Below are 25,664 nucleotides of genomic sequence, written 5' to 3' on the forward strand. Positions count from 1 at the left end.
GCTCTCGTCTCCGCCGCCGACGGGCACCCTCTTCGCCGCCCCCTTTGGTGCGCAGGCTGCAGCAATAGCGAGCGTCCGGCTCTGGGGGGAGCCTGCGGGATTGGGGGGTGGGGAGCCAGGATCTGCGGGTTCGGGTCCCCGAAGGATCCTGTGTCCGGAGCCCGAGGGCCGGCCCGCAGGCCCCTCCCACTCCGTCAGGTCTTTGTCCAGCGGCCCCTGTGTGTGTGGGAGGGGGTGGGGGCTGGGTTCCTGGCCCGGAGATTCCCCAGCATCGTGACGGGGCAGTGACAGGAGACCGAGGCCACTTAGGGCCCTGCGCCCCTAACGCCCACCCCCTTCCTTTCTTTTCTTCTGGCCGGGGAGAGCATAGCCCCATCTCAGAGTCAGGGCGTTGCAAAAAGCTGCACTTACCTTCTTCACCCTTGGGCTACTGGCTACAAGGGGGACCCTCTGAGCTCTCGGCTCTCTAGAGAGCCCCCCTTAAACTTGCCCACTCCAGGAGCCCTCTCGGTCTGCACAGAGCTTCCCTTGCTGGGAACCCACTCTGTCGAGGGACCTCCGCAGAAAGATGGGCACACAGTAGGTGCTTACCAAATGTGGCCCCCCCTCCCGCCTTCCCCAGCGCCGCGGTCCCGGAGCGGCTCCAAGGGCGGAGGAGGCCTGGGAAGGGTCTGCGCGGGGAGCGAGCGAGCGGCCTGGAGCCTGCGCCCAGCGGCGGCCTGGAGCGCAGGGGTGGGTGGACGGGTGGGTGGGCTGTTAAAGGGACGGTCACTAAATCAGGATTAGGCCGTGGGGCTGTCAGGCTGCCTGGCCCTGTCTCCATGGATACCTAATTTGGAGGAGAATAGAGGACGGAAGAATGTTTGTGTTGTGGTCCGCACGGGCTGCCGCGGCTGAGCGGGCTCTTGCCCTGGGCCAGGCAGCGGGAAGCCGGGCTCTGGTTCCCAGCCCACTCTGGACTTCTGTAGGGGGAGCTTCTCGGTTCTCGGGGCCCAGAGCCTTCCCTGTGGAGTCTTTAGAGTGGGAGGGATGGTGTCGGGGTCCAAAGCCCCCTGACCTGCACAGGGAGCCCCAGAACCTCCGGAATCCAGCCTGAATGCCCTGTGCACCCTCCTGGATACCGCCGCGCTGAGGTTCCCCTCCCCAGACCTCCTGGCCGGGAGCAACCGTCATTCTCCGCTGAGCTTTGGCCCCGGAGGACCCACGCGCTGGGCGGCTGGGTGCTGCGGCGCTGCCGGGACCCGGCCGCGGAGCGCGGACCCCGCGGCCACTGGGCAGCGGGCAGGGGGCGGGGCGCGACTTCCTGGGGTGGGCGAGAAAGGGGCGGGGCTTGCCGGCTGGCTGCGCTAGACGCGGTGACAGGCCTCGTAAATCCCCCTTTCCCATATTTAACACCATTTCATTTATTTCCACTTCAATCTATTGGTGTCCGCAGCAGCAACCCCAGTGAGGAGCGCCCCTCGCCCTGGCTGTAATACCTTCTGGGGGAAAGTCCTCTTGGGCCAAAGGGAATTTAGCTCTGTAGGGCGGTGGAGTTGCCCCTGGTGAGTCCCAGATAACCTAATTCCTCCGAGGGGGGCGGGGGGGGACCTCCATCTTCCCAGAAGTGGGGGCTGAGAGGCACAGGATGGAGTTTGGCCTCTGAGGCCCTTTTTGGATTTTCTGGCTGTGGTCTAAGAGTAGGTTGGGCTGAGGATCCCATGGGTGGATAATTCCAGCACACAGCGTGGAGCGGGGTAGGGGAGAGGGACCGGACCAGTGTGTGTGTTGTTCCAAGGGCCCTTTCCTGCCTTCCTCCTGGTCATCCATGGCCACAGCTTTTTATGGAGCAAGGGTCCCTTCCCCTCCCCTGCCTGGGCTGCAGCTTTATTGCTGAGATCTCAGACTCTCCACGCAATTTCACGCTTCTGTGCCTTTGCTCTTGCTGTTCCCTCAGCCAAATGCCTTCCCCATTGTCCCTGTCTCTCCACAACCTCCTCATTCTTCAAGGCCCAGCTCAGATGCCATACTTCCTCCCTGTAGCCTCCCCAGAGCCCCTAGCTCTTGTCACTTGCTCCTCCTGCCATGTTCTCCAAGCCCTGCACCTGTGCCTCCCTTCAGCTTTTGTGGCTGAGTCCACACTAGGCTTTGCCTTCTGGAGGATAGGGATGGGGCCCACACCTCCCTGCACCCTGCCCACGCCGGGCCTGGCACAGAGCCTGGCACCTTGTGGTTGCTCTGTGAATATCTGTCGGCTGAATACAACGGATTTTGTGAGGGCAGCCTGCAAAGCATGGAATCTGGCCACTCTGGCAAATAGCTTTGCACTCCTGGGTGGGTGGAGACCCCTGGGTGGGTCTCCTCCTCCTCCTCCTCCTCCTCATTGCTGACCCTCCCCCACCCCCCAAGTTGGGGAGGACTTTGCCCCTTCCTTTCCCCACAGACCAGCATTCTTTCCCTGCCATTATCATCCTGTTAAACAGAGAGGCCAGTCAGGATCCATATGGATCACATTAACAATTGCTTATTATCTGGGCCACGACTGCCCCCACTCTCCACCCCCAGCTCCTGCTGCTGCAGTTGTTGGGCCCTTAGGAGCCCAGCCTCCCTGCCTCCCCCTCCCCCCACCATCGGTCAGCCAGGGAGGGCAGGGGACAGGCTGGTCTCCCTCACCCTCCCCATGCCTTCTAGCAGAACTTCGCTTCTTCTTGACTTGGCTGGCAGTTAATGACTCCTTTCCCTGATTTAATGAAAACCAGGCTCCCCGTAGAAAGTGTGGCTCAGTAAATTTCCAGGACTGCAGCAGGGAGAGGTGGACCTAAGTTCCGGGTGCACCTGTGGTCCGCAGCACTGACAGCCCCCGCCTTCCAGTGGACAGAAGCTGTGGGTTGGGGCCAGCCACACTGGGCCGGCCATGGGGCCCTTGGCTGGCCCTGCTCCCTTCTGGGAGCTGGTAGGCTAGTGAGGGGGATCAAACCAGGAGAGACCTTGCATAGCCTTGGGTCCCAAGCCTTCTGCTGCAAAGAAGCAGGAAACCTGAGAGTTTCCCAGAGCTGCAGCGGAGACAGCCTTGAAGGATGGGGAGTGGGTTTCTGCTGAAATGCATATAGCCCGAGAGCACTAGGGATGGAAGAGGGTCTTCAAGATCGCCCAACAATTCTTCTTATTTACAGGCCCCTCAGAGGGATTGATGAAAGCTGTTCCCCCAAAATGCACCTTCAGTTGACCCTAGCCTTTGCATTCTGCCTCCAAGGGTTCTTGGGCCCTCTGAAGCCCATGGGGACCCTGCATGAAGACCTCCCTCTAGTCCAGTCCCCCTCTGATATGCAGAGGGCCAAGGTAGGCTGGCAGCCCAGGACTCCTGACCTCCACACTCAGCGCTGTCTTCATGGCCTTATTCCTGGGCCAAGGGACCAGGGTGGCGATTGAGGTGCTGGGCCAGCCTTCAACTGGGAACGGTTCACACTGCCTGTGTTGGGGTAAGGGCTGGTCGTGTCGTCTCTGAGTGTGTTGCCTGGAGAGAGGACGTTCAGGGTTTTTTTTTGGTTTGTTCTGTTTTGGAGTCTACTCGTCCCCAGGAACATGATCGATTGGCAAGAAAGTCTAACTCTTTTCTGAGCATTTTTGTAAGTGTCTCGAGTCGTAATGAACACTTAAGTAGCACGTATTGAACACTCCATATCTCACCTGCGAAATGGTGCTCTCCTGAGTGTAATCATGAGGATTAAATGAGGCAACAGGCAGGAGCCGGGAGCCCCGAGTTCCAGTCTTGAATGACTATGTGCTGCGAGGGCTGCTCAGGAATGCAGGTGACAGGGCTCAGGGCTGTCATTGCTGTCGATTACCCAGCCAAAGAGAGGGGACTGCATGGGAGCCACCAGGGTGCCTTGCTTTCTTTTCCTTTTGAGCTGAGGTGTTGGCAGGGTCGGCCTTTGCAATTCATCTTGGGGACTGGAGGTGGGGTGGGGTGTTCTCAGGGAATGGGAGAACGCGGCTCTGGTCACAGGCCAGTCTCCCACAGGGCTGTGACACTGACCCCATTTTGTTTTATTCAGTTTTAATTAAAAAAATTTTTTTTAAAGTAAGCTCTATGCCCATCGTGGGGCTGGAACTCACGAACTCAAGCTCAACAGTCGCATGCTCTACTGACTGAGCCAGCCGGCACCCCAACCTGGCCCCGTTTAAAATGACTAATCATGGAGGCGCCTGGGTGGCTCAGTTGGTTAAGTGTCTGACTTCGGCTCAGGTCATGATCTCATGGTTCATGAGTTCAAGCCCCGCATCGGGCTCTGTGCTGACGGCTCAGAGCCTGGAGTCTGTTTCAGATTCTGTGCCTCCCTCTCTCTCTGCCCCTCCCTTGCTTCTACTCTGCCTCTTTATCTGTCTCTCAAAAATAAATAAACATTTAAAAAAAAAAAAAAAAGACCAGTCATGGCCTCCACCCTAGGGGCCAAGCCCTGGGCTGCAATGACCCCGACACTAATTACGGATAATTGCCCTAGATGAGTCACTCTGGGTCTCAAATTCTCATCTGTAAAATGGGGATAAGGACACTAGTGAGTTCATAGGTGACAGAGGCCCTGATTTTAAATAGTGTGCTCTTTTGTCTCTGAAGTACATGCCTGCCTCTGGTGAGCTGCTCAGTAACTCAGAACCCAGGGACTCTGGAGAACCACCTCCCGTGTAGGTGCAAGGAGAAAGAGAGGGCGTGTGTGTGTGAAAGTTCTGGGCCATCTTTGAAAGCTCCCTCCAAAGTCGAGTCAGAGCAGAGAGGGGGGGTCCGGAGGTGGGCGAGAGGAGAGGCAGCTTGGCTACCTCAGGAATCTGGGAGGTGAAAGCACACCTTCCTTTATCTGCCCTCACGGCCCAGGCAGGCTCAGGCCACCTGGTCCCTAGCCCTGTGCTGGGATTAATCGGGGATGGGTCAGGAGATGTGAGGACAAGGAGGCATTTTACCCTTAGTAACGCGGTGTTGAGCACCTGCCGTGTCCTGTGGTTCTGGGGATACCCCAGCCAGGCTCCAGAGGGGGCCCAGCCAGGGTTGGGATTCCTGGGCCCCTGAGACTTGCCGCACACTCACTGGGCAGCTAAGCACCAGGCCCTGAGCAGGGCAGATCTCCCATAATCGCCTTCGGCTTCCCACGTGGCCAGGGAGGACCAGAGGACATTCCCCGGCCCTGGCATTGTTTGCTCTGCCCCAAGCACCTAGCAGGAAGCGTGGCCAGGCTCGTGGCCCCCTTGGCAAGGCCGTGTGCCAGGCCCTGGAGATGTTTGTCCGGGTAGCTCTTCACCAACATCCATGATTGTCTGATGCAGTCCCACTTTCTAACGTTTATTTATTTTTGAGACAGAGAGAGACAGAGCATGAATGGGGGAAGGTCAGAGAGAGGGAGACACAGAATCTGAAACAGGCTCCAGGCTCTGAGCGGTCAGCACAGAGCCTGACGCGGGGCTTGAACTCACGGACCTCGAGATCATGACCTGAGCCGAAGTCGGCCGCTTAACTGACTGAGCCACCCAGGCGCCCCCGGTCCCACTTTCAAGGAGCTTACCGGACAGTTGGGCACCAGAGAAGAGGCAAAGAGACAGGCTGGGCTTTCAGAGACTGCGTTCCTGGTGCTTCCCTGTGCAGATGGGGGTCAGTGACTGCAGAGTGGTGCTGCTTAGGGCTGTGGAGGGAGCACCAGAGGGGCTGGAGAGGAGGGACTCGGGGAAGGGACCAGCTACCTGACCGCAGGGCTCTGCATCACCGGTGGCATCCAAAGGAGACTGAGTTTCCCCGGGGGAGGCTGTTCATAGGTGACAGAAGGTCCAACTCAGTGAGAATTAGGAGGAAGCTGGGAATGTCCCCCTGCAGCTGACTGGCCTATTTGGCCCGTGGACGCTCAAGAGGCTGGGGCTATCTGTCCTTTCTAGGCTAGTGAGGAAAGAAAGCTGGTGGGATTCAGGTTATACTGAAGAAAGACTCCCCGTCCCGCCCCATGCATCGTGCGTTCCACAGCTACCCGGTCTGCCAGTCGGTTTCTTTGGGGGCAGAGGGGCTCCCTGGAAACACTGGCCATGGGGGCACTCACCCCTTCCACCCAGCTCTGTAGACAGCATCCATCAGTGGCCTGACCCGTACTCTTCTTTTTCCAGACTGACTGTGTCCTGTGTGGGGTGGCCATTCTTAGGTCATATCTTCCATACTGGAGGATGAAGGATATTCGGGGCCAGAGAACATAGGATCACTCAGTCTTTAAAGCTTAAGCTTTTTGGAGGTCACATGCCACCCAAATGGACTCATGTTAAACCTGGTTGAGGGAAAGGGTGTTGGGGCCGGCGAGGGGGGTTCTATCCAGTCTTCTGGGCTGAGACTTGTGGTCTACGACCCCTGAGGAGTTCACGGGTAAAACCGTATTCTAATGTTATTAGTTCCTTTTGTAGCCTCGTGTATTTTTAATTTTTGTTAAAGTTTTTATTGCTTATCTTTATTTTAAAAATTTTATTTTTTCAGGGTGGAGTTTTAGGGACGTGAGCCCCTTGTTGAAAATGATGGACGCGCCTCTATGGGGTGGGGACGGCAGCTGGAGGGTGGGGGTGGGGTGGCCGGGAGTTCAGTCCCGTGGCTTGTTGGCTTTGGCCTATTAGATATGCAAGTGGGGAGGCCCCAGAAAACCTGCACAGAGGAAGGAGGAGTCCTTCAGCCTGCCGGGAGTGCCCCTCTCAGGACAGAGAGCCTCTCATGCTGAATGCCTCTATGGATGGGGAGCTCGTTCAGACAGCTAACACGAAGCCAAACCTCTTTCTTGGAGGGTTCGCCTCGTTCGAGGAGGGTGGGGAGAGGAGTGGCCGTGCACAGGCACACGGCCAGCCGCCTGACAGTCACAGTCGGTCAGGGATTTGGAGACACGGGTCCTCGGAATCTTTCTTTCCCGAGTAAACACTCCCACTTCCCACCGTAGCTGTCCTGCTCCTCTCTGATCACTCCCCTGAGGGCTGGGGGCTCAGACCTGCAAGGGTGCAGGGTCCCACGGGAACCGCTTTGGAATGTGCTGAGCTCTGGGGTCTGTGGCTGCGGATGGGGGCACCAAGGGAAGAGGGCTACAGGGGGGCAGGGGAGGTTGATGAGGATGGTGGGAACCAACTGATACCTCCATTTTCTTAGCTGTGAAATGGGAACATTAACAACTGCCTCTGGCAGGAGAGGCAGAGAAGCCTCTGGGCTGAAAAGCCCCCGTGGGTGTCACCACGCCCTAGCTTGGTGACTGAGCCGAGCGGACTGTGCCTCAGTTTCCTCCTCTATAACACGGGACTAATAGCTGTACCTGCTTCCCAGCGTCGTTCTGTGGATTCAGTGAACTACTCTGCAGAGGTCCCTTAGAACTGTGCTTGGAGAGTGCTAGGATCCCGTACAGGAGCAGACAGACAGAAGGAACTGTCGTGGTGGGTCAGTCTTTGCCTAGCACCCTCTCCCCGGTTTCTCTTTCCACCTCTGTTCCTGTGGCCTTGCGGGTATGGGGGGGCCACCCCCCTGAGGATGTAGCCCTGCCCACTCACGCCCAGGTAGACCGGCCAGGCCGCATAGCTGGAGTTACTCAGCTCAGCACCCCCAGGGCTGGGAAGGGCCTACGAGGGGGGCAGGGGTGGCTACTGGGGAAGCCTGGGTGGGCGGCCTGGGCCTGCTTCCTTCCCTCTGCTCAGCCTGGTTCTGTGTCTCCCACCCACCCCCGTGCATGGTGGGGGGTGGGGGCGGCATATTTGGGGCCCTAAGAACATAGGATCACACCCAGTCCTTAAAGCTTAAGGATCACACCCCCTTTTTGGAGGTCACATGCCACCCAAATTGACTCAAGTCAACTTTGGATCTTAAACCTGGCCGAGGGGAGGGGTGGTGGGTGGAGAGGGGGTTCTATCCGGTCTTTTGGGCTGAGACTTGTGGTTTTCGACCCCTGGGGAGTTCATGGGTGAAACTGTATTCTAATGTTATTAATTCCTTTTGTAGCCTCATGTATTTTTTATTTTTATTGTGATTGTTACATTTTTTTATTTTTTATTTTTGTTTCTTAGTGTTTATTTATTTTGTGTGTGTGTGAGAGACAGAGTGCATGCAAACACAGATGTGGGGGAAGGGCAGAGAAAGAGGGAGAGAGACTCCAAGTGGGCTCCTGGGCTATAGGGGGGCAGGGGAGGGGGGCAGCTAAGATCTGCACTTGGTGTCAGTGCAGACCCCAGAGCCCAATGCAGCCCATGAACGGTGAGATCATGACCTGAGCCAAAATCAAGTCAGACACTCAACTGACTGAGCCACCCAGGTGCCCCTAAATTTTTTATTTTATTTTTTAAATGTTTCTTTTTTAATTTAATTTTATTATTATTATTTTTTTAATTTTAAATGTTTATTTTTTTGAGAGAGACAGAGTGTGAGCAGGGGAGGGGCAGAGAGAGTGAGACACAGAATCTGAATCAAGATCCAGGCTGTGAGCTGTGAGGCACAGAGCCCAACGTGAGGCTTGAACTCACGTACCGTGAGATCATGACCTGAGCTGAAGTCAGACACTTAACCAACCGAGCCAGCCAGGAGCCCCTACAATGTTTATTTTTGGGAAAGAGAAAGACAGAGTGCGAGTGGGGGAGGGGCAGAGAGAGAGGGAGACACAGAATGGGAAGCAGGCTCCAGGCTCTGAGCTGTCAGCACAGAGCCCGATGTGGGGCTCGAACTCACCAACTGTGAGATCATGACCTGAGCCGAAGTTGGATGCTTAACTAACTGAGCCACCCAGGCACGCTGAAAAAGTGGTTTTGAACAGACCACAGGTTTACCAGACGGCAAAAGGGGTGGATTACTGGGGTGCCTTGCTGGCACCGTTGGTAGAGCGTGCCGCTCTTTTTTTTTTTTTTTTAATGTTTATTTATTTTGAGAGAGAGAGAGAGACAGAGGCCGTGAGCAGAGGAGGAACAGAGAGAGAGAGACACAGAATCTGAAGGCGACTCCAGGCTCTGAGCTGTCAGCACAGAGCCCGATGCAGGGTTCGAACTTGCAAATTGCAAGATCATGACTTGAGCCAAAGTTGGACACTTAACTGATTGAGCCAGCCAGGCACCCCGGAGCATGTGACTCCTGATCTTGGGGTCGTGAGTTCAAGCCCTACACTGGGCATAAAGCTTACTTAAAAACATTTTTTTTAGGGTCGCCTGGGTGGTTCAGTCAGTTGGGCGACCGACTTCACTCAGGTCGTGATCTCACAGCTCGTGAGTTCGAGCCCCGCGTCGGGCTCTGTGCTGACAGCTCAGAGCCTGGAGCCCGCTTCGATTCTGTGCCTCCCTCTCTCTCTGCCCCTCCCCCCGCCCCCTCTCTCCTTCAAGGGTAAACGTTAAAAAAAATTAAAAACAAATTTTTTTAAAGGGGCCTATGACTGAACACTGATCAGGAGCCCTGACTTCACCCTCCAACCCACACCCACCCAGGGCCCAGTCCCCAGGGAGGAGGGCCCCCAGATACAGACCCATGAGGAGACAGACCCTGGGAGGGTCTCACCCAACCCTGACAGCCTTGGGGCCACGGCCTCCTCGGAGCACAAGCTTGATGTATCCAAGTGTCTGTACATTGAAGCGCTCACAAGCTTTGTGTGTACAAGGCCAGTACTGTCTCCATACTGTGGTGAGAAGCTGAGTGGCTCAGAGAGGGGCTGACTCTAGAGGCGGTGGGGTGGGGTGGGTGGGGAAGCACACCCCTGCAAACCACTGTGCTTAAGTGAATAATCTTTATTTTTTTAATGTTTGTTTATTTTTGAGAGAGAGAGAGAGAGTGCCAGCAGGGGAGGGGCAGAGAAAGAGAGACACACAGAATCCAAAGCAGGCTCCAGGCTCCGAGCTGTCAGCACAGAGCCCGACCCGGGTCTCGAACCCACGCATCGTGAGATCATGAGCTGAGCCGAAGTTGGACACTTAACTCACTGAGCCACCCAGGCGTTCCAGTAAATAATCTTTAAAAAGAGGAATTATTGGGGTGCCTGGGTGGCTCAGTCGGTTAAGCGTCTGACTCTTGATTTCAGCTGCGGTCATGATCTCACAGTTCATGAGTTTGAGTTCCACATCCGGCTCCTCACGGAGTGTGGGGCCAGCTTCGGATTCTCTCCCTCCCTCCCTCTCTGTCCCCCTTCCCTCCCACCCCCACCTCCACGCAGAAATAAGTAAACTTTAAACAAAATAATAAAAGAAATTTTAAAAAAAGAAAAGAGGAATTATCTAGAACAAGTACCTACTGTAGGAAGAACGCCACAGGCCCTGCTCTTCCCACGGCCATTGTTATCAGGGAAGGTTTTCTGGGGAAAGGACTTTGGGAGGGAGAGGACAGGGCAGGCAGGGAAAGGTTGGGCTGCTGGACTAGAAAAGTGCTGTGCAAAGGCCCAGGGGCAGGGGTATCTGAGCAGGGAGGAAATGGGGAGCCCATTTTAACCAGTGACAACTGCAAATAAGGCCTTTGAGTGGCAGGACAGAAGTGCAGGGCACTTGCTCGGGGCACCCAAGAAGGAGCCAGCAACAGTATCGAAGTGACATAATAGGGGTGCCCGGCTCTCTCAGTTGGTAGAGCATGCGATTTTCAGGTCGTGAGTTCAAGGCCCACATTAGGCATGGAGCCTAGTTAAAAAAAAAAAAAAAAAAAAAAGCAAAGCAAAAACAAAACCAAAGTGACATAACAGTGTGGGAGCACCCCCACTGCAGAACTGGGAAGAGGGCATTTTGGAACATGGAGCAAAGGCCTAGAAGTATGAGTGTGTATTGCCTGGAGAATGGACCCATGTGGCTGGAGGGGTCCAGAATGGCAGAGCCTGAGGCTGGAGGAAGGACACACTGAGCCACCTCTGGTGCTGGGCTAAGGGGTTTGAGGCCCCCTCTGAGGTCAGGGGAGGGTTGAGTCTGAAGAAACCCCTGGCGGCCATCCAAAAGAAGGGTTGTGGGGGAGAGACGGAGTCCAGACGTGGGGCCAGCCATGGTGGGAGGCGGGGGAGCTGCAGGTCATTTCAGACAGTGTGAAGGGGACTCAATGACCAGCTAGATGCAAGGAGGCTGCAAGAGGTAGAGAGACACGAGGACTCCAGGGTGTCCAGGCTGGGTGAATGGATTCTGGGGAGAGAAGACAGAGATGTTTTCTCTGGGCACATGGAGTCTGAGGTCTTGGTGGGCATCCATGAGGCTCGAAAGCGTCTCATCTATCATCTAGATTCTCAGGCGCGATGAAAAGTGTGGCTCAGGTTGAAGTTGGGTCTGGTGTGGGGGGCCCTCAGGATGGATGTGAAGAGGCATGTGACCTTGGCCGGGCAGTTTCGGAGTGGTGGGGTGGGGGTGGGGGTGGGGGGTGTGGCAGGGCCCTGAGGCTCCTGCCTCTATCAGCAGGAGAGGAGCTGGTGAGAGCTGGCCCAGAACACAGGTCAGAGGGGCCAGGAGCCAGGCTAGGATGTCTTAGGAAGCTGTGGCTTCAGTGACGTTGAGCTCAGGTCCCCCACAGCTTCTTCAGACCCACCCGAAAGCCAGTCAGGGGCAGGACAGGGACTTCACCCTGCTGGTCGGTGCTCTCCACTCAGGGCACAACTTCTCTCCTTGGGGTCCCTCACGTCTGTTGGGTTGTTTTGGCCTCAGAAAGCATCTGCCCCCTCTCCTACTCTACCCAGCCTGAAGCACCTGGCCAAGTCAGAGCCTGCCCTAGGTCCTGCCCCAAGCCCTGGTCCCATTCTAGAGAGTCTTAAAAGTACCACTCTTCCTTCCTTGCCCTCAAGGTAGCCTGTGAGGGAGATGCTGGGTGCCCCCCCCCCCCCATTTCACACCAGAGGAAACAGAGATTGACACTTGACTCCTGCACCATCTGAGCCACGGGAGGGAGGTGGGACCTGGACCCCCAGATGGACACCCCAGGCCTGACAGGGTGGGCGCAGAGACCCCGCCTTGGGTCAGCCTTCAGACACCTGCCTGACTCCAGCTGCTAATGGGTCCAGGCTGCATTCGAGGGTCCATGGAGGCAGCCCATGAAGGTGAGGAAAGCAGGGCGGGGAGGGGTTAAGGGAAGGGAAGGAGTAGAACTGACTTGCACCACACTCCTTGTCTAGCAGCCTGTTGCCAGGGCTGACGGACATCGTGGAGATCTAGCCCCAGCCCAGCATGCAGGAGCCCCTGGGAGACAGCCTGACCTCCTGAGCCCTCTGGAAAGCACTCCATAGGGTGACCCCTCCCTCCCTTCCTGTCCCATCCCCTGGGCTCAGAAGTTGAAGTCCAGTCCACACCCAATGTAGGCAGGCCGTGAGAAGGGGGCGTGGCAGAGTGGGCTGCTGCCTTCAAAGCAATTCCCTGCCCTAAAGACTTATTGTCAAATGTGCTGAAAATGTGTACTTGCTCAGTGCAGCTCATCTCAAGCAGGCGGTAGGCAGAGCCAATCAGCCTTGCTAACCTTCACGAGGGGTGAGTGGCTGATGGCCAGGAAGCTCCCAGGGGTGCGCGTGGTTTAAAAGAGGATATTTGTGGGGCGCCTGGGTGGCTCAATCGGTTAAGCGCCCGACTCTTAATTTCGGCTCAGGTCATGACCTCCCGGTTCATGAGATCATGAGATCGAGCCCCACATCCGGCTCCGCGGTGACCTGTGGAGCGTGCTTGGGATTCTCTCTCTTTCTCTCTCTCTCTCTGCTTCTCCCCTGCTCACTCTCTCTCTAAAAAATAAATGAATAAACTTAAAAAAATAAATAAATCAAAGAGGATATTTGTGAATGAGAATGGTCTTCTGTTGCTGAAATCCCAGGCAGCCTTAGCTAAGTGAAGCAAACAAAATTTAGGCGGGTGAAGACAAATTGTGTTTATTTTGGGGGAAGGGGCAAGGGTAACAACTAGGCTAGTTCTCCCTACCTGGTGTGTCCAGGGAGGTGGGTTAGGGATAGAGAACCGGTACCCACCCCGCCGCCAGCGGTGTTTCCTAGCCAGGGGGAGGGGAGAGGTGTGGCGGTGGAAGGAAGGAATCAGAGCATGCCCCAGCAGTGACGGCACCAGAAGTAGGGCCAAGAGGAAACATGGAGGGGCTGTTGGAAAGAAAGGGGCGGGGAGGTGAGTTTCAGAGCTGGAAAAGTGATTAGCAGCTCTGATGAAACTGATGTCAGCCCTGGCAGCCCCGGGGCAGCCCCGGAGAGAAATAGCTTAGCCGTTATTCGCGGAGGGCAGACAAAGATGGCCGCCAGGCGAGCCTCCTCCCCCAGAGGTCGCCGGATCACAGCGGGTCCAGGCTGGTCCAGGCCCTAGGACGGATGCCCCTCTAGGAGCTTGGGGGTGGGACCGAGTCTGCAGATAAAACGCTGGGAACCTGTGTCCCGGGTCCAGGCTCCCCAGGACCTTCTGCAAGAGTGGGGGAAGCCCAGCAGCCACCCCCAACCTCCTGGGGTAGTAGATGGGCCGTTTGATCAGTGAGTGTGTAAATTGGGATTTTATGGATCGCTTATTCACTGCTGGAGCTGGGGCCCCCAAATTCCTCTGTGCCCCAGAATGCTTAATCTACTCCTGAGCTTTCCCCTGGGAGAGGAGGGAGGAAAGCTCCCCACAGGCCCCCACCCCTCCTGCTGTGTCTCCTCCCAAGGCCCCAGGCTTTGTCATTGCTGGTTGAGCGGTTCAAATGTGCTAATACACTCCCTGGGGGCTGCTGGGCAATGGGACTTACCCTTCAGTGCTGTGATTGGCCAGAGAGACCATGGGAGGGGGGGTTCATGGCAGCAGCTGGGAGTGTGTGTGTGTGTGTGTGTGTGTGTGCATGCGCGTGCATGTGCGCCTGTTTGAAGGGAGGGGGTTGGGGGGTGTCCATCCTGCTCAGACCACTGGGCAGAGACAAAGGATCTTCATCTAGGCTGAACAGAGGATTAAGTCCAGAACAAGCTACCTGGTCAAGCTGGTTGGGGAGCCCACCTGTCCATCTTTCCATCCTCTTATTACATCTTGATGTGGTGGGGACTTACTCAGGGTGTGTTGAATGGCTGGATGGATGAGTGACCACATGAGTGACTGCATTTTTAACTGGGGCTGTGTCTGCTGGAATAATCCAGCACCTACAGATTCCTAAACCTCCCCCTAAGATTCCTGAGTACCTCCCCCTTCCCTGAAATTCGCTTTAGCCCAGTCCCAGCCCATAGAGGCTGGACATGAGGGACAGGCCAGGCCTCGGGGGACACAACTGTGACCCCCAGACTCTGTTGCCATTTGAGAGTGCTTTCACTGTGGTCACGTTTCCTGCAGCCGGCCCCCATCTGTCCTTGGGATTTGATGAGGATGAGGATGGTAGGCAAAGGGGAGGGGTGTTGAGCAGCTGAGGGGGTGTGGAGGGAAGGAAGCGCAGCCCGAAGGGCCAGATGACAAACTGTCCTGTCCTACTGTCCTCTCTTCTTCAGCCTGCTCCTCCTCTCCTGCCCTGAGCTTGAGGACAGGGTGGGCTGGTGGGGAGGGGCTGGTCCAGCTAGTCAGCCCTCCCTTCCTGGCCCCTGGAGCCCTGCCTAGCCAGAAAACTTCCCAGAAATCCTAAGGAAAGGAGTCTGAGTCCCAGCAAAGTCTACCTGGAGACCCTAGGAAGGGAGACTCCAAGTTCAAGAGAAAGCTTTGGAGGCTCCGGTTGTAGTGGGAAGCACCCTGGCTGCAGAATGGAGCCCTGGCTGGGATTAGAGCATTGCTGTCCAATAGAACTTTCTGCAGTGACGAGAATGTGCTGTGTCTGCACTGTCCGAAATGGCAGCCACTACCACACATGACTGTGGAGCGCTTGGGGTGTGGCAAAAGCCGTTGAGAAACCGAAATTTAAATTTAACTTCACTTTCATAATACATTTTTTATTTTGGTAATTAATAAATGATAATGACTTACATTTAAAAGTAATTCATACATTGTAACACATTTGAATTTGAATAGCCACCTGTGGCTAGTGGCTGTGATTTGGACAGCACAGGACTCAGGGCTCTGATCAGGGGCTGAAGCCAAGCCCTTGGGTGCAAATCCCTTCCTGGCTGTGCGACCTTGGGTAGGGCTCCTCCCAGCATGAGATGCTCTCTCCCCAGACCCAGGGTGGACCCCAAGAGGTTAGGGAATCATCTGTTCCTGTGTATGGCTGCACTGCCCTTAAGAGGTCCTCGGACATGAGGGGGTCAAACCAACAGATCAGCAGACAGATCAATAGCCCAGGGTGGGAAAGGAGTGGCTGTACAGAGCTCTATACTTAGAGGCATCTTCAGAACTTCCTTGGTGGTGTCAGTCCTAAAGGTTTTCTGGAAGAGGGGGCTATGGGGCAAGCTGGAGCTGGAGCTGAACAGTGAGCCAGGGATGGATGGAAGGGCTACACTTGAGTGTTTGGTGCCCAGGCACCTTGGTCAAGGCTGGGGTAGGGAGGGGCTGGCAGAATGGGCTGAGAGTCCCAGCTTCCTCTCTTACTAGCTATTATGACCTTGAGAGAATCACTCCTTTTCTCTGAGCCTGCATTTCACCTTCTGTAAAATGGGGAGACTACGCTTAGCTGGCAGGCAAGATGTGAGGGTGAAAGCAAATGGTAACTGTGAAAGTTCTTTGCAAACACTAGAAGGCCAGGGGAAAGCGATGGTTTATCCTCAGGGACGCTAGGCCCCTGGACTGGCCTCTCAAGAAGACAACAGATGGTCGCAGCTTGTCTGTGGCCCTGACCGCGGACACAGGCAGGGATTTCTACACTCTCCCCCTCCCCCCAGCACGTGTATGCGCACACATACAGCCCAGATGGGGGCTGCTTGGCCAGCCCTGCTCAGGCTGACCTCCTGCTGTTTGGCATTTGACATATGAGGAGTCCAGGGCCACAGCACACCCCCCCTACACACCTCCCACCCCAGAGAGGAGCCAGACTGGCGGGGAGGCCTCACTACCTCGAGGAAGCAGGATCCCAAGGGTCCTGATCTCTTTACCATGTGTCCAGTGGCCTTTGATGGGAATTCCAGTGCCCCTTTTGTCCTCTCCCAGAGGCCTAACTTCGGGAAGAGAGAAGGAGGAAGATTTTTCTTAAAAAGGCTAGGTGGGGTCCTGGGGGGGCTCAGCTGAGTGCCCTTCAACTGCAGCCAGATTGCTCTGGACACCCTTTCCCTATCCACTCCTGAAGGAGTCTCCCCTGGCTTTGCCTCCTGCCACCCTCACCATTTCATGCGGCTCAGACGGAGTTACCCTTTCACTCTTTCTTTGGACACAGAGGCGATTTCCGGCCTCTTTGCTCATCTATTGGCTCAAACATCCATCCATCCATTGTATAGTCTATTAAAAACTTGTTGTGTAGGGTGCCTGGGTGGCTCAGTCGGTTGAGTGAATTCGGCTCAGGTCGTACATGATCTTGTGGTTCATGGATTCTGTGCTGACAGCTCAGAGCCTGGAGCCTGCTTCAGATTCTGTGTCTCCCTCTCTCTCTGGCCCTTCCTGGCTCGTGTTCTGTCTCTCACTTTCTCTCTCAAAAATAAATAAACATTAAAAAAAAAAAAAACACAAAACTTATTGTGTGCCCAGTGCTGTTCTAGGTGCTTGGGGGCAGAGGATGGAAGAGAAGGAAACAAATAGCAACACAGGAACTTTTAAACCATTGTTTCCCTGATCTCAAGGAACTTTCTAGTGGGTTCAGCAGAGCAACCAGTAGGGCAGATTATGATGAGTGCTACAAGGAACAACAGGTTGAGGCGGCCAGTGTGTGATGAAGTGACAACCGTACAGAGACCTGAGGGTATGAGCAAGTACAGGTGGGAGCAGGCCTGTGTGGGGAGGGCCAGTGTGGCTGGAGTGGAGGAGCCGGGGGAGAATGGCAGGAGAGGGAGAGCTAAGGGGGACGTGGTGGGGCCCTGTGAAGATGCTGGTTTATTTTTTGGGGGGGGGGGGGGTAAATTCTACCCCAATGTGGGGGCTCAAACTCACAACCTTGAGATCAACCCCAAGATCAAGATCGCATGCTCTACAGACTGCGCCAGCCAGGCCCAGGGACATGGGCTTTTTATTCTGAGAACGCAGAGAACGGAAAGACAAGGCTAGAAATGGGAGGTGGGATAGGAGGCTGCTGCAGGAATCCGGGTGAGAGATGGTTGCATTCCGGATAGATTTTGAAGCAAGGGCCAATCTGATTGGCTGGTCTGAGGCGTGAGGGAGAGAAGTTACAGATGGTCCCAGGTTTTCTGGCCTGAGCAACTGGTAAGGATGAAGCTGCCATTTCCTGAGACAGGGAAGACAGGGAAGGGTAGATCGACCAGGGTGGGGCTGGGGAGCTAGGGAGCGGTGAGGAAGTGAGAGGTCTGATTTCTAGACATGTTATTATGCCAATTAAGTGTCAGGAAGAAGGTTGAATGTGCCAGTGGGGAGCGCAGGGGAGAAACCTAGGCGGAAGCATCATGTTTGGGAATCCTCAATGTACCGACACTGGTCAAGTCACGGGACTGAATGGGGTCTCCAAGGAGTTAATGTGTAAAGAAGGCTTGGAGGACAGAAAGGAGGGCAATGAAATAGGCTGAAGAGGAGAGGGGGTGGGCAGCCCAGTAAAGAATTTTCCGGAAGGAGGGATGATCTGCTGAGGCTCCTGTTGCTGAGGTGAGGACTGATCACCAATTTATTTATTTTTAAATTCTTTTCTTAAAGTTTATTTTTGAGACAGAGAGAGAGAGAGAGAGAGAGAGAATGAGTGGGGGAGGGGCAGAGAGAGAGGGGGGCAGAGAGAGAGGGGGACACAGATCCGAAGCAAGTTTTAGGCTCTGAGCTGTCAGCACGGAGCCTGACACAGGGCTCGAACTCACCAACTGTGAGATCATGACCTGAGCCGAAGTCGGACGTTAACCGGCTGAGCCACCCAGGCACCCCTGGACTGATCACCAATTTAACAACGTGGCCTGCACGCAGGTGGCTGCAGTGCTGGGTGTGAAAGCCCGGAGGGAGGGCATTCAAGAGAGAACCCAAGGGGAGGAACCAGAAATAGTTGTGCGGACAACTCTTAAACTGTTTTGGTAAAAAAGGAACCAGAGAGCAATGGGATGTAGCTGGGGGGAGGGGGTGTCAAGAGATTATTTTGAGCTTTCCTCCCCCCCCCCCCGCCTTAAAATGGAGAAAAAAACAGTATGTTTGTAGGCTGATGAGAGGATCCTCTAGTGGGGAAAGGATGAAGGGGACAGTGGCCTAGAGCATTGACAGGGGATGGAATCAGTGCACAGGAGCAGGGACCGTCCTCTGTTCTTGCTGCCCAGAGGGGCTTCAAGCGGGGCTTCAAGAGGGGCTTTGTCCAGCTTACCCAAGAAGGCAAAGCGTCCCTAGGACTGGAGTGGCCAGGAAAGATGTATGGAAGTGGAGGCCCCGCCATGGCCCTGAGGATGGGAGAGGGTTGGTTGGCAGAGGGAGGGCATTTCTGACAGGTACAACTGTGTGGGCAACAGTCTCAGGCCTGAATGAGCAGTGCTGATTTTTTCTAGATTTCTTTAGGTCCTGTGCGTGGAGAGAAAATCTGGCTTCAGAGAGGCCTGTGATGTTCACCAACAGTAAACGGGGAGGACAGGAACTTGCCCTGAGCCACAAAGGGAATCATCCTGACAGTAACATACCCGTCCAGACCATTCCCACTCCTTGAGCTCATGGCAAGTGCTCCAGTCCTCATTTTTCCATGGACCTCCCCTTGCCCTGACCAGCTACAAGTTCTTTACCATTCTCCAGCGCAAGATTGAGCTTGGGGACAGGGAGGGAGAGTTCAGATCTCAAGAGCTGATCCTTGATCTCCAATTTACATCCGTGCCTGACCACAGTCTGTAGAGGTGGGAAAACACCAACCAGAGGGAGGAGGGCCCTTCGGACCTTGGCAGGCTACATCTCCTCCCCGGGACTCAGTGTCATCTATAAATACTATCTACTTAGGTGGGGCCTTGTGGGCAGTGATGGCTGAACCCATGTTGTCAGCGTTTCCTCTTCTCACTGGCCTCAAGTTCATGCACAGACCCCAAGCCTTCCATCCTCACACACGCATTTTAAGTGCTGCCCTGAGGGGTGCCTGGGTGGCTCAGTTGGCTGAGCATCCAACTTGGGCTCAGGTCACGACCTCATGGTTCGTGGGTTTGAGCCCTGCATTGGGCTCGTTGCTGTCAGTGCAGAGCTGGCTTTGGATCCTCTGTCCCCTTCTCTGCCCCTCCACTGCTCGTGCTCTATCAAAAACAAATAAAACATTTAAATGCTGCCGTGATTCCCCGGCCCACCAAAGATAGCCTCAACTGTCTATGAACCACCAGAATTCATTCTTTTCTTTTCTCTTTTCCTCCCTTTTTCCCTCTCTCCCTTTCTTTCTTTTGGCCAAGGCCGCTTTCACCTTATCTCTCCTGTTAGAGGATAGAGTCCCTGAGGGTGGGTCACAGTTTGACCCAATTTTGCATCTCTAACAGCCAGTTTGGCCCTCTGGTGTCATGAGAGTGTCTGCTGGCTCCGTGAGACCGCAGATCTGTGGACAACAGGCTGCAGCCCTAGCGACATGAAGTCTGGCAGCCACCTCTCTGGCCTCCTTTGGCTCATCCCCTAAACACATATTGAGCCCTGCCCAAGCTAGGCCCTGTGCCGGGACCCAGGGGGGCTCCCCAGGCAGGGTTCTGGCGGTCTGGCTGTGTTAGGGGCTGCTCTCCGGCCTGGACTTGGGGCAGAGGTTCCTGAGTGGCGGGTGCAAGGCTGTGGCAGGTGACCAGTCCTCGGTTCCCCTCGTCGCCCCTCCCTCTCCTCTCCTGTTGCAGTAACTGGGGTTGGCACGAATGGGCAGGGGCAGGGGCAGGGCCCAGTAGTTGGGGGGAGGGAGGGGACAGCCCAGTTCGAGTTCTGCCAGGCGGACAGAGACCCCCGGGGCACCAGTTGTGAGCAGGAGACAAAAAGCCTGGGACAAAAGGCCTGTGGGAGCCGTGGTGAATAGATTAATGAGATTTCCATAGGCGGCCCAACAATGGGATTCTCCACTCCAGCCTCTTTGTCCCAGGCTGAGATAATGGAGGCCGAGGAGCTTGCCCAGGAGGACGGCCTTGTGCCTGCTGCACTCAGGTCTGGAGCAGCCACACAGCTGCCCCTCCTCCCCTGTCCTGCCCCCAGCCCTGTCTATGGGTAATGGCATTTGGAATCAGAGAATTTCTGTAAGATCCAGAGGGGTGTCAGGAGCCTCCTCAGGGAGTCGGAGGGGGCTGCTGGCACTGCGTGGCTGGGGTCCCCTCCCATGGCATCTTGTATAAAATTGGCTTGGAAGGGTTCCTAGTGGGAGAAAAGTTTGCTGTCCGCTGCCTCAATCAACTGTCCTTCGACGCCTGAAGAAAAGGAGGCTTAAAGAGGCTGGGTGTCTTGCCCTCGGTCACTGCAACCGTGGAGGGTGTCCGCGGGCCTGGGATGCCAGGGTAGGGGTGGAAGAGGAGGGTCTACAGGCCTGTGTGAGGGAAAACACGCCCTCCCTGCATATCTCTTCCTTTATTCGCACCCTACGTTGCCACGTGCTCCACTTCCGACACCCACGTAGGGGTTTCCACATGGCAACCAGTTCCGTCACACCAGCTGGACGTCCTACAAACTGCACTCAACATCTACCTGGAGATAGCATCAGATCCTATCGGGTCAGGGCTCAGTCCCACGAGACTGCCCCACTTCAGATGCCAGTCGACAGTCCAGACTGTCACCTGTGCTTCTGACCTGTGGCTCTAAATCCCATGGCCCCCTCCCTCCTTGGGTCCGATTAATTTGCTAGAGGGGCTGAAAGAACGCAAGAAACCAGTTTACTCACTAGGCCACCGGTTTATTATCACAGGGTGTGACTCAGGAACGGCCGGATGGAAGAGGTGCAAGTGGCAAGGTGTGAGAAGGGGCGTGGGGCTTCCAGGCCCTTCCAGCACGTCCATGTGTTCACCGCCCTGAAGGGATCCAAACCCCATCCTTTTGGGGTCTTGTGGAGGCTTCCTCACATAGCCACGATTGAATAAATCATTGGCTGTTGGGGACTGAGCTCCACCTCTAGTCCCTCGCCCTTGGGTGGGGAGATGTGGGGCGTGATCCAAAGTTATAACCCCCTAACCAAGGCTTGTTCTTCGGGCAACCGGCCTCCATCCTTAGGTTACCTTGGGGCTTTGAATACCCCACCCACTTTGCCTTCATGGCTCTGAAGCAATTCCAGCGACTGAGGACAAGACCATTCCATAAGGAAAGGTGCTACCATTGCTCTTACACTTAGGACATCGCAAGGGGTTTTGGAACTGTGAGCCAGAACAGTGGACACAGACCAAATATATGTTTCTTATTATAAATCACACTCACTATCGCAGCCTGTGTCAGGCCTAATGCACCAGTGTCCTGGGCAACGGCCCATAGGGACTGAGACTGGTGCACTGGTTTGGCCATTTGTGAAGGCCCAGTCTCTCATCCATCCTGGAAGACTTCCTAAAAACAAGGGGGAGGAGTTTAAGGGATTCTTTACTTACCCTTCCATCCAGTAATTCTTGCCATTGCTGTCAGTCACCTGTGAGTTTGAAGGCCGCACTCTCTGGGTGGAGTCCAATGGTGTTCCACCCTCCTGTGTGGAAGAGGGCCCCGGCGTCTTCAGGGGTCTGCAGAGATAGAGCTTCGTGACCTTACTTCCCAAACAGTGCAGCCACAGGGAGTTTTCACTAGGGTCCTAGCCAGTCCCGGGGGAGGTCACAGACCCAAAGAAAGACCTGTCCGCCCAGCCTAGGGGTGTGACCCCTAGGACCACACCTCCCGGGCTGTTTTTCGGTGAGGACATGAATCCTCTCCTGCTTGGGGAGCACAGGAGACTTGGGACCCCCCAGCAGGCAGGTGCTTCCAGCTGGATTTGAAGGATAAATGCAAAGCACGTGAGGCACAGCCACATTCCCAGGCAAACACAGAAACGTGCTTCCACAGGAACAAGATGAGCATGATAAAGGCCATCACAGGGTCAGGTTCTTCTCTGGCTGGGAGAACCAAGGGCTAGACCAGGGAGGCAGTGCAGCCAAGAGTAAGGGCCTGGGCTCTGTGGTCAGACTGCTGGGGTCTGAATCCCGCTCCGCTATGTAACAGCTGTGTGACCTTGGGATGTATTAATCTCCCTGCACCTCAGTCTCCTCATCTGTAAAGTGGGGACAATGACAATAGTAGTAGTCTCATAGGGCCATTGTGGGGGCTACATAAGACAATGCACGGAAGCCACAGAAAAGGGGCTGGCTCTCTGAGCCTAGTGCTGGAGTGCTCTGGTGCTGATGATGGACTAATCTGTCATATCAAAGCTGGAAGGAATTTCCCTCACAGAACATTTTCCAAGTTCCTCCAACCCCCGGGGAGTTATTCAGAGTCACTCAGCAAGGTAAGGCCACTGCTTGGGTTCTTAACTGTACCATTTATCACACAATTTTGTATCCTACATGGGACATATATATTTTATATACTTTATTTATTATTCATTTTTTAAATTTTTACTTTTTTATTTTTGAGACAGAGAGAGACAGAGCATGAGCAGGGAAGGGGCAGAGAGGGGGGGAGACACAGAATCTGAAGCGGGCTCCAGGCTCTGAGCTGTCAGCACAGAGCCCGAAGCGGGGCTTGAACTCACGGAGTGTGAGATCATGACCTGAGCCGAAGTCGGATGCTCAACCAACTGAGCCACCCAGGCACCCCGATACATTACTTTTTAAAAAAATGTTCATTTATTTTGAGAGAGCGAGAGAGAGCGAGCGAGCACATGAGCTGGGGAGGGGCAAAGAGAGAGAGAGAGACAGAATCCCAAGCAGGCTCTGCACTGTGAGCGTGAAGCCCGATTCAGGCCTTGACCCGTGAACCATAAGATCCTGACCTGAGCCAAAACCAAGAGCTGGACACCAAACTGACTGAGCCACCCAGGCGCCCCTATACATTACCTTTTTAAATCTTGTGGCCACCCTTCAAAGGATATGTTATGCATTTTAACAGATGGAGAGGTTCAGTGAGGTCAGGTAATCTGCTCAGGGTCACATAGTGTCTGAGCGTGGATTCAAACCCAGGTCTCGCGGAGTCAGAGCGCACACTTACCCTAAGTCCCCAGGGCCTTTCCTTACTTCCAGCTCAGCTGATGCACGGCATTGGAGTGTGGCCTATGAACCTGGAAGGAGACCACTCCAGGTGCGGGAGGCTGAATGGCAGGAGCTTGTGGGCTGGGCCACAGGCAGGCCCAGGGTCACTGTGAGAAGAGGAGGGCTGTAACTGGCCTGGGGGGGGGGGGGCGGCCAAGGAGACAGCATGGTCTCCCCCCTATCCTCCCCCACCCCACCCTTCTGAGTCAGGAAGGGGCAGAAGTCAAGGTTGTTGTGGGCGTGGGTGTGGCAGGAGGCACCCAACTGATACTGCCCCTAAAGCTTGAGACTGTGTGTCTATACACGTGGGCCTGTGGCTGTGTGCATCTGTGGGTGTTCCCAGCGGTACGTGTGTGCATGCGGGTATGTCCTCAGGCTCACATAGACCAGCACTCTCAGCCTATGTGCAGGTCAGGCAATGTCACCTCCTTCCCTTCCCTGCAAATTTCTGTCCTCTCATTTTCCTTGGGTTGGTTGATTGAGCTTACTCCTTGGGCAGTTTGACTGTGGCCAGACCTTTGTTCTTCCCCTTGGAAGAGGTGAGAGGAAGTCTCCAGATGCAGTCTATGTGAGTAAGTTCAGCAGAACCTGCTGACTCGGTCCTCTGCTCCCCAATGAGTGGTCTAAAGGACCTCTAGTAGAGGCCGTATGGTGAAAGAGAAGGGGCAGAGGGATGGGCTGGTAGCTAGTGGGGGACTTGGGGTCCAGGAGGTCTTTTTGAAGGTGGGAAAGAATTAAGCTTGCTGTGGGGAGGGAGCCAAGGGGTGGAGTAGTTCATTGATGGTGGTAAGGTCCCTACCGGACCGCAAAGTGGATGTAGATGTAGATGAAGGTGGAAACGGAAGGCCAGAGGTGAGGGAGCTGTGCCCTTGGCTAAAATGAGAAGAGAATTACCTGGAATGGAAGGGCCAGTATCTGAGGGGATGGAGGGGAGAGACCAGGTAGGTGGCATGAGCTGCCAGGGACAGGTTCCCTCTAGAGAGGGACTAGGAGCTGCCTAAAAGGGGCGAAGCCCAGAATAGGATAGTAGGTGTGAGGCTGGGAGGACAGGTTTGGAGAGCTGGAGGTGGGTTCCCTGAGTCCACAATTGCTGAGATGGAGAGGTTTGGTGATGACCAGGGCCTGAGTATGCTGGTCTTGAGGGTAAGGCCTTGAATGGAGATTGCTGCAGGCCAGGGCAGTTGCTGAGTGAGAGGGGCAGGGAGGACACCATTGTGACAGGAGAGGCGGGGAGCAGAGGGTTTGGGAAGGGGCGAAGGAAGTTTTTCGTAAGTCCAGATCCAGAGCTTTCCTTGCTGTGTCTCTGTCCTTCTGAGAGGGGCCCTGCTTTTTCCCCAGCATGCTGGGGCAGGGTGGGGGTGGGGGGGTAAGTGTGATCAAGGTCAAGTCTCCTTTTCCATATTAAGAAGACAAAGCACAGATAACAGAGAATTAAAAAAACAAACAGGTTTGGGGTCCATGTCACATCATAGTATTTGCATTGGTAGAACCTTGAGGTTCCATCATCGTATAACCCTGCAAACCAGAACCACTTGTGATTTCTGATGTCCCAGGACATTACCCCCTCTGACACTAGGTAATGCCTCTGTTCTCCAGAGACCCCTCTCAGCAGGGGCTGGAGAGATGCGTATCTGCCCTCCAGGGACCTCACACTCAGTTCTGCCGTCTCTGCTCTGAACCTCTTGCCACTGGTGGCCGGGCTCTCCTCTCCACCTCAGAGAGGTCTACTTCCCTTTTTAGCTTTAGTACCTATGGCTCATGCCTCCCTTAGGGCGGTGGGAATGAGAATACAGTTTTACTTTCAAACAGTGTCCTGCTGACAGCAGGTCCTAGCCGTAGGAGGTGGTGACATCAACAGAGGTCGTGCTGCCAACAAGCAGCTGCAAGAAAGGGCAACTGAAGAGAACCCCAGAGCCACCTGACGATCTGCAGCCTTTTCTACCACTCCCCCCCCACACACCCCATGGTACAAATCTAGATTTGTAGATTATGACAACTTTCCGGAAGGTGGCAGTAGAGTGTCTTGAGGAAGGGAATAGGGCGAGTAAGCTAACAGAGCCCTGGCTTTCTGAATGCATTGTGCTGGAACCTTCTGGCCTGCCTGGCCAACTTGGTCCCTCACCCTTCAAGGTCCAGTAAAGACACCTCCTTCCTGCTGAGGTCTTGTTAGCCAGGCATGGCACATTTCCCTGAGCCCCAGAGCCCCTGGCATACACCTCTGTTTTCCCACCTCATAAAGGATGTCGTCTACTTGTCTAAACCTTTCATTCTGCCCCTTTGCCTGGCACCTTAGTATTCGCTCAATAAAAATTTGAAGACAGAATATTGAACCTGTAAGTTTAACATGTCTTATCAAAAGCTTAGGTTTGAGAAATAATCATTATCAAAATGGTCTCTGGCATGCCATGGGCCCACTTCACCTTTGAAATTTAATCCTCAGATCAGGCCAGCCCATTGGAGACATGTGCCTGGGAAGAGTTGTTCCCCAGGCCCTGAATCCTTTACCAACCAGTGTTCGGCTCATGCCTTGACTGGTGCTCAGGACTAGGGTAAGAAACTTGTGGGGGACATTTGTGCCATGTTTATGGCATGGCTAAGAGGACACTATTTATTACATCTCGC

General features: G+C 54.9%; 1 protein-coding gene and 1 long non-coding RNA gene across 2 annotated transcripts in view; one reads left to right on the top strand and one right to left on the bottom strand.

Moving 5' to 3' along the window:
• The window catches only part of FIGNL2 (fidgetin like 2), a 31,851-nt gene that overhangs the window by 622 nt on the left and 5,565 nt on the right, over positions 1-25,664 (top strand). The window lies entirely within an intron of this gene.
• Positions 20,720-24,769, bottom strand: LOC109249129 (uncharacterized). Its single transcript, XR_002072453.2, has 2 exons — positions 23,002-24,769; positions 20,720-21,545 (listed from the first exon to the last, which is right to left on the bottom strand). It is a non-coding gene; the product is annotated as an uncharacterized LOC109249129 (long non-coding RNA).

Source organism: Panthera pardus, unplaced genomic scaffold, assembly GCF_024362965.1.
Source record: "Panthera pardus isolate Hobbes unplaced genomic scaffold, ASM2436296v1 HiC_scaffold_6, whole genome shotgun sequence".
Lineage (NCBI taxonomy): Eukaryota > Metazoa > Chordata > Mammalia > Carnivora > Felidae > Panthera > Panthera pardus.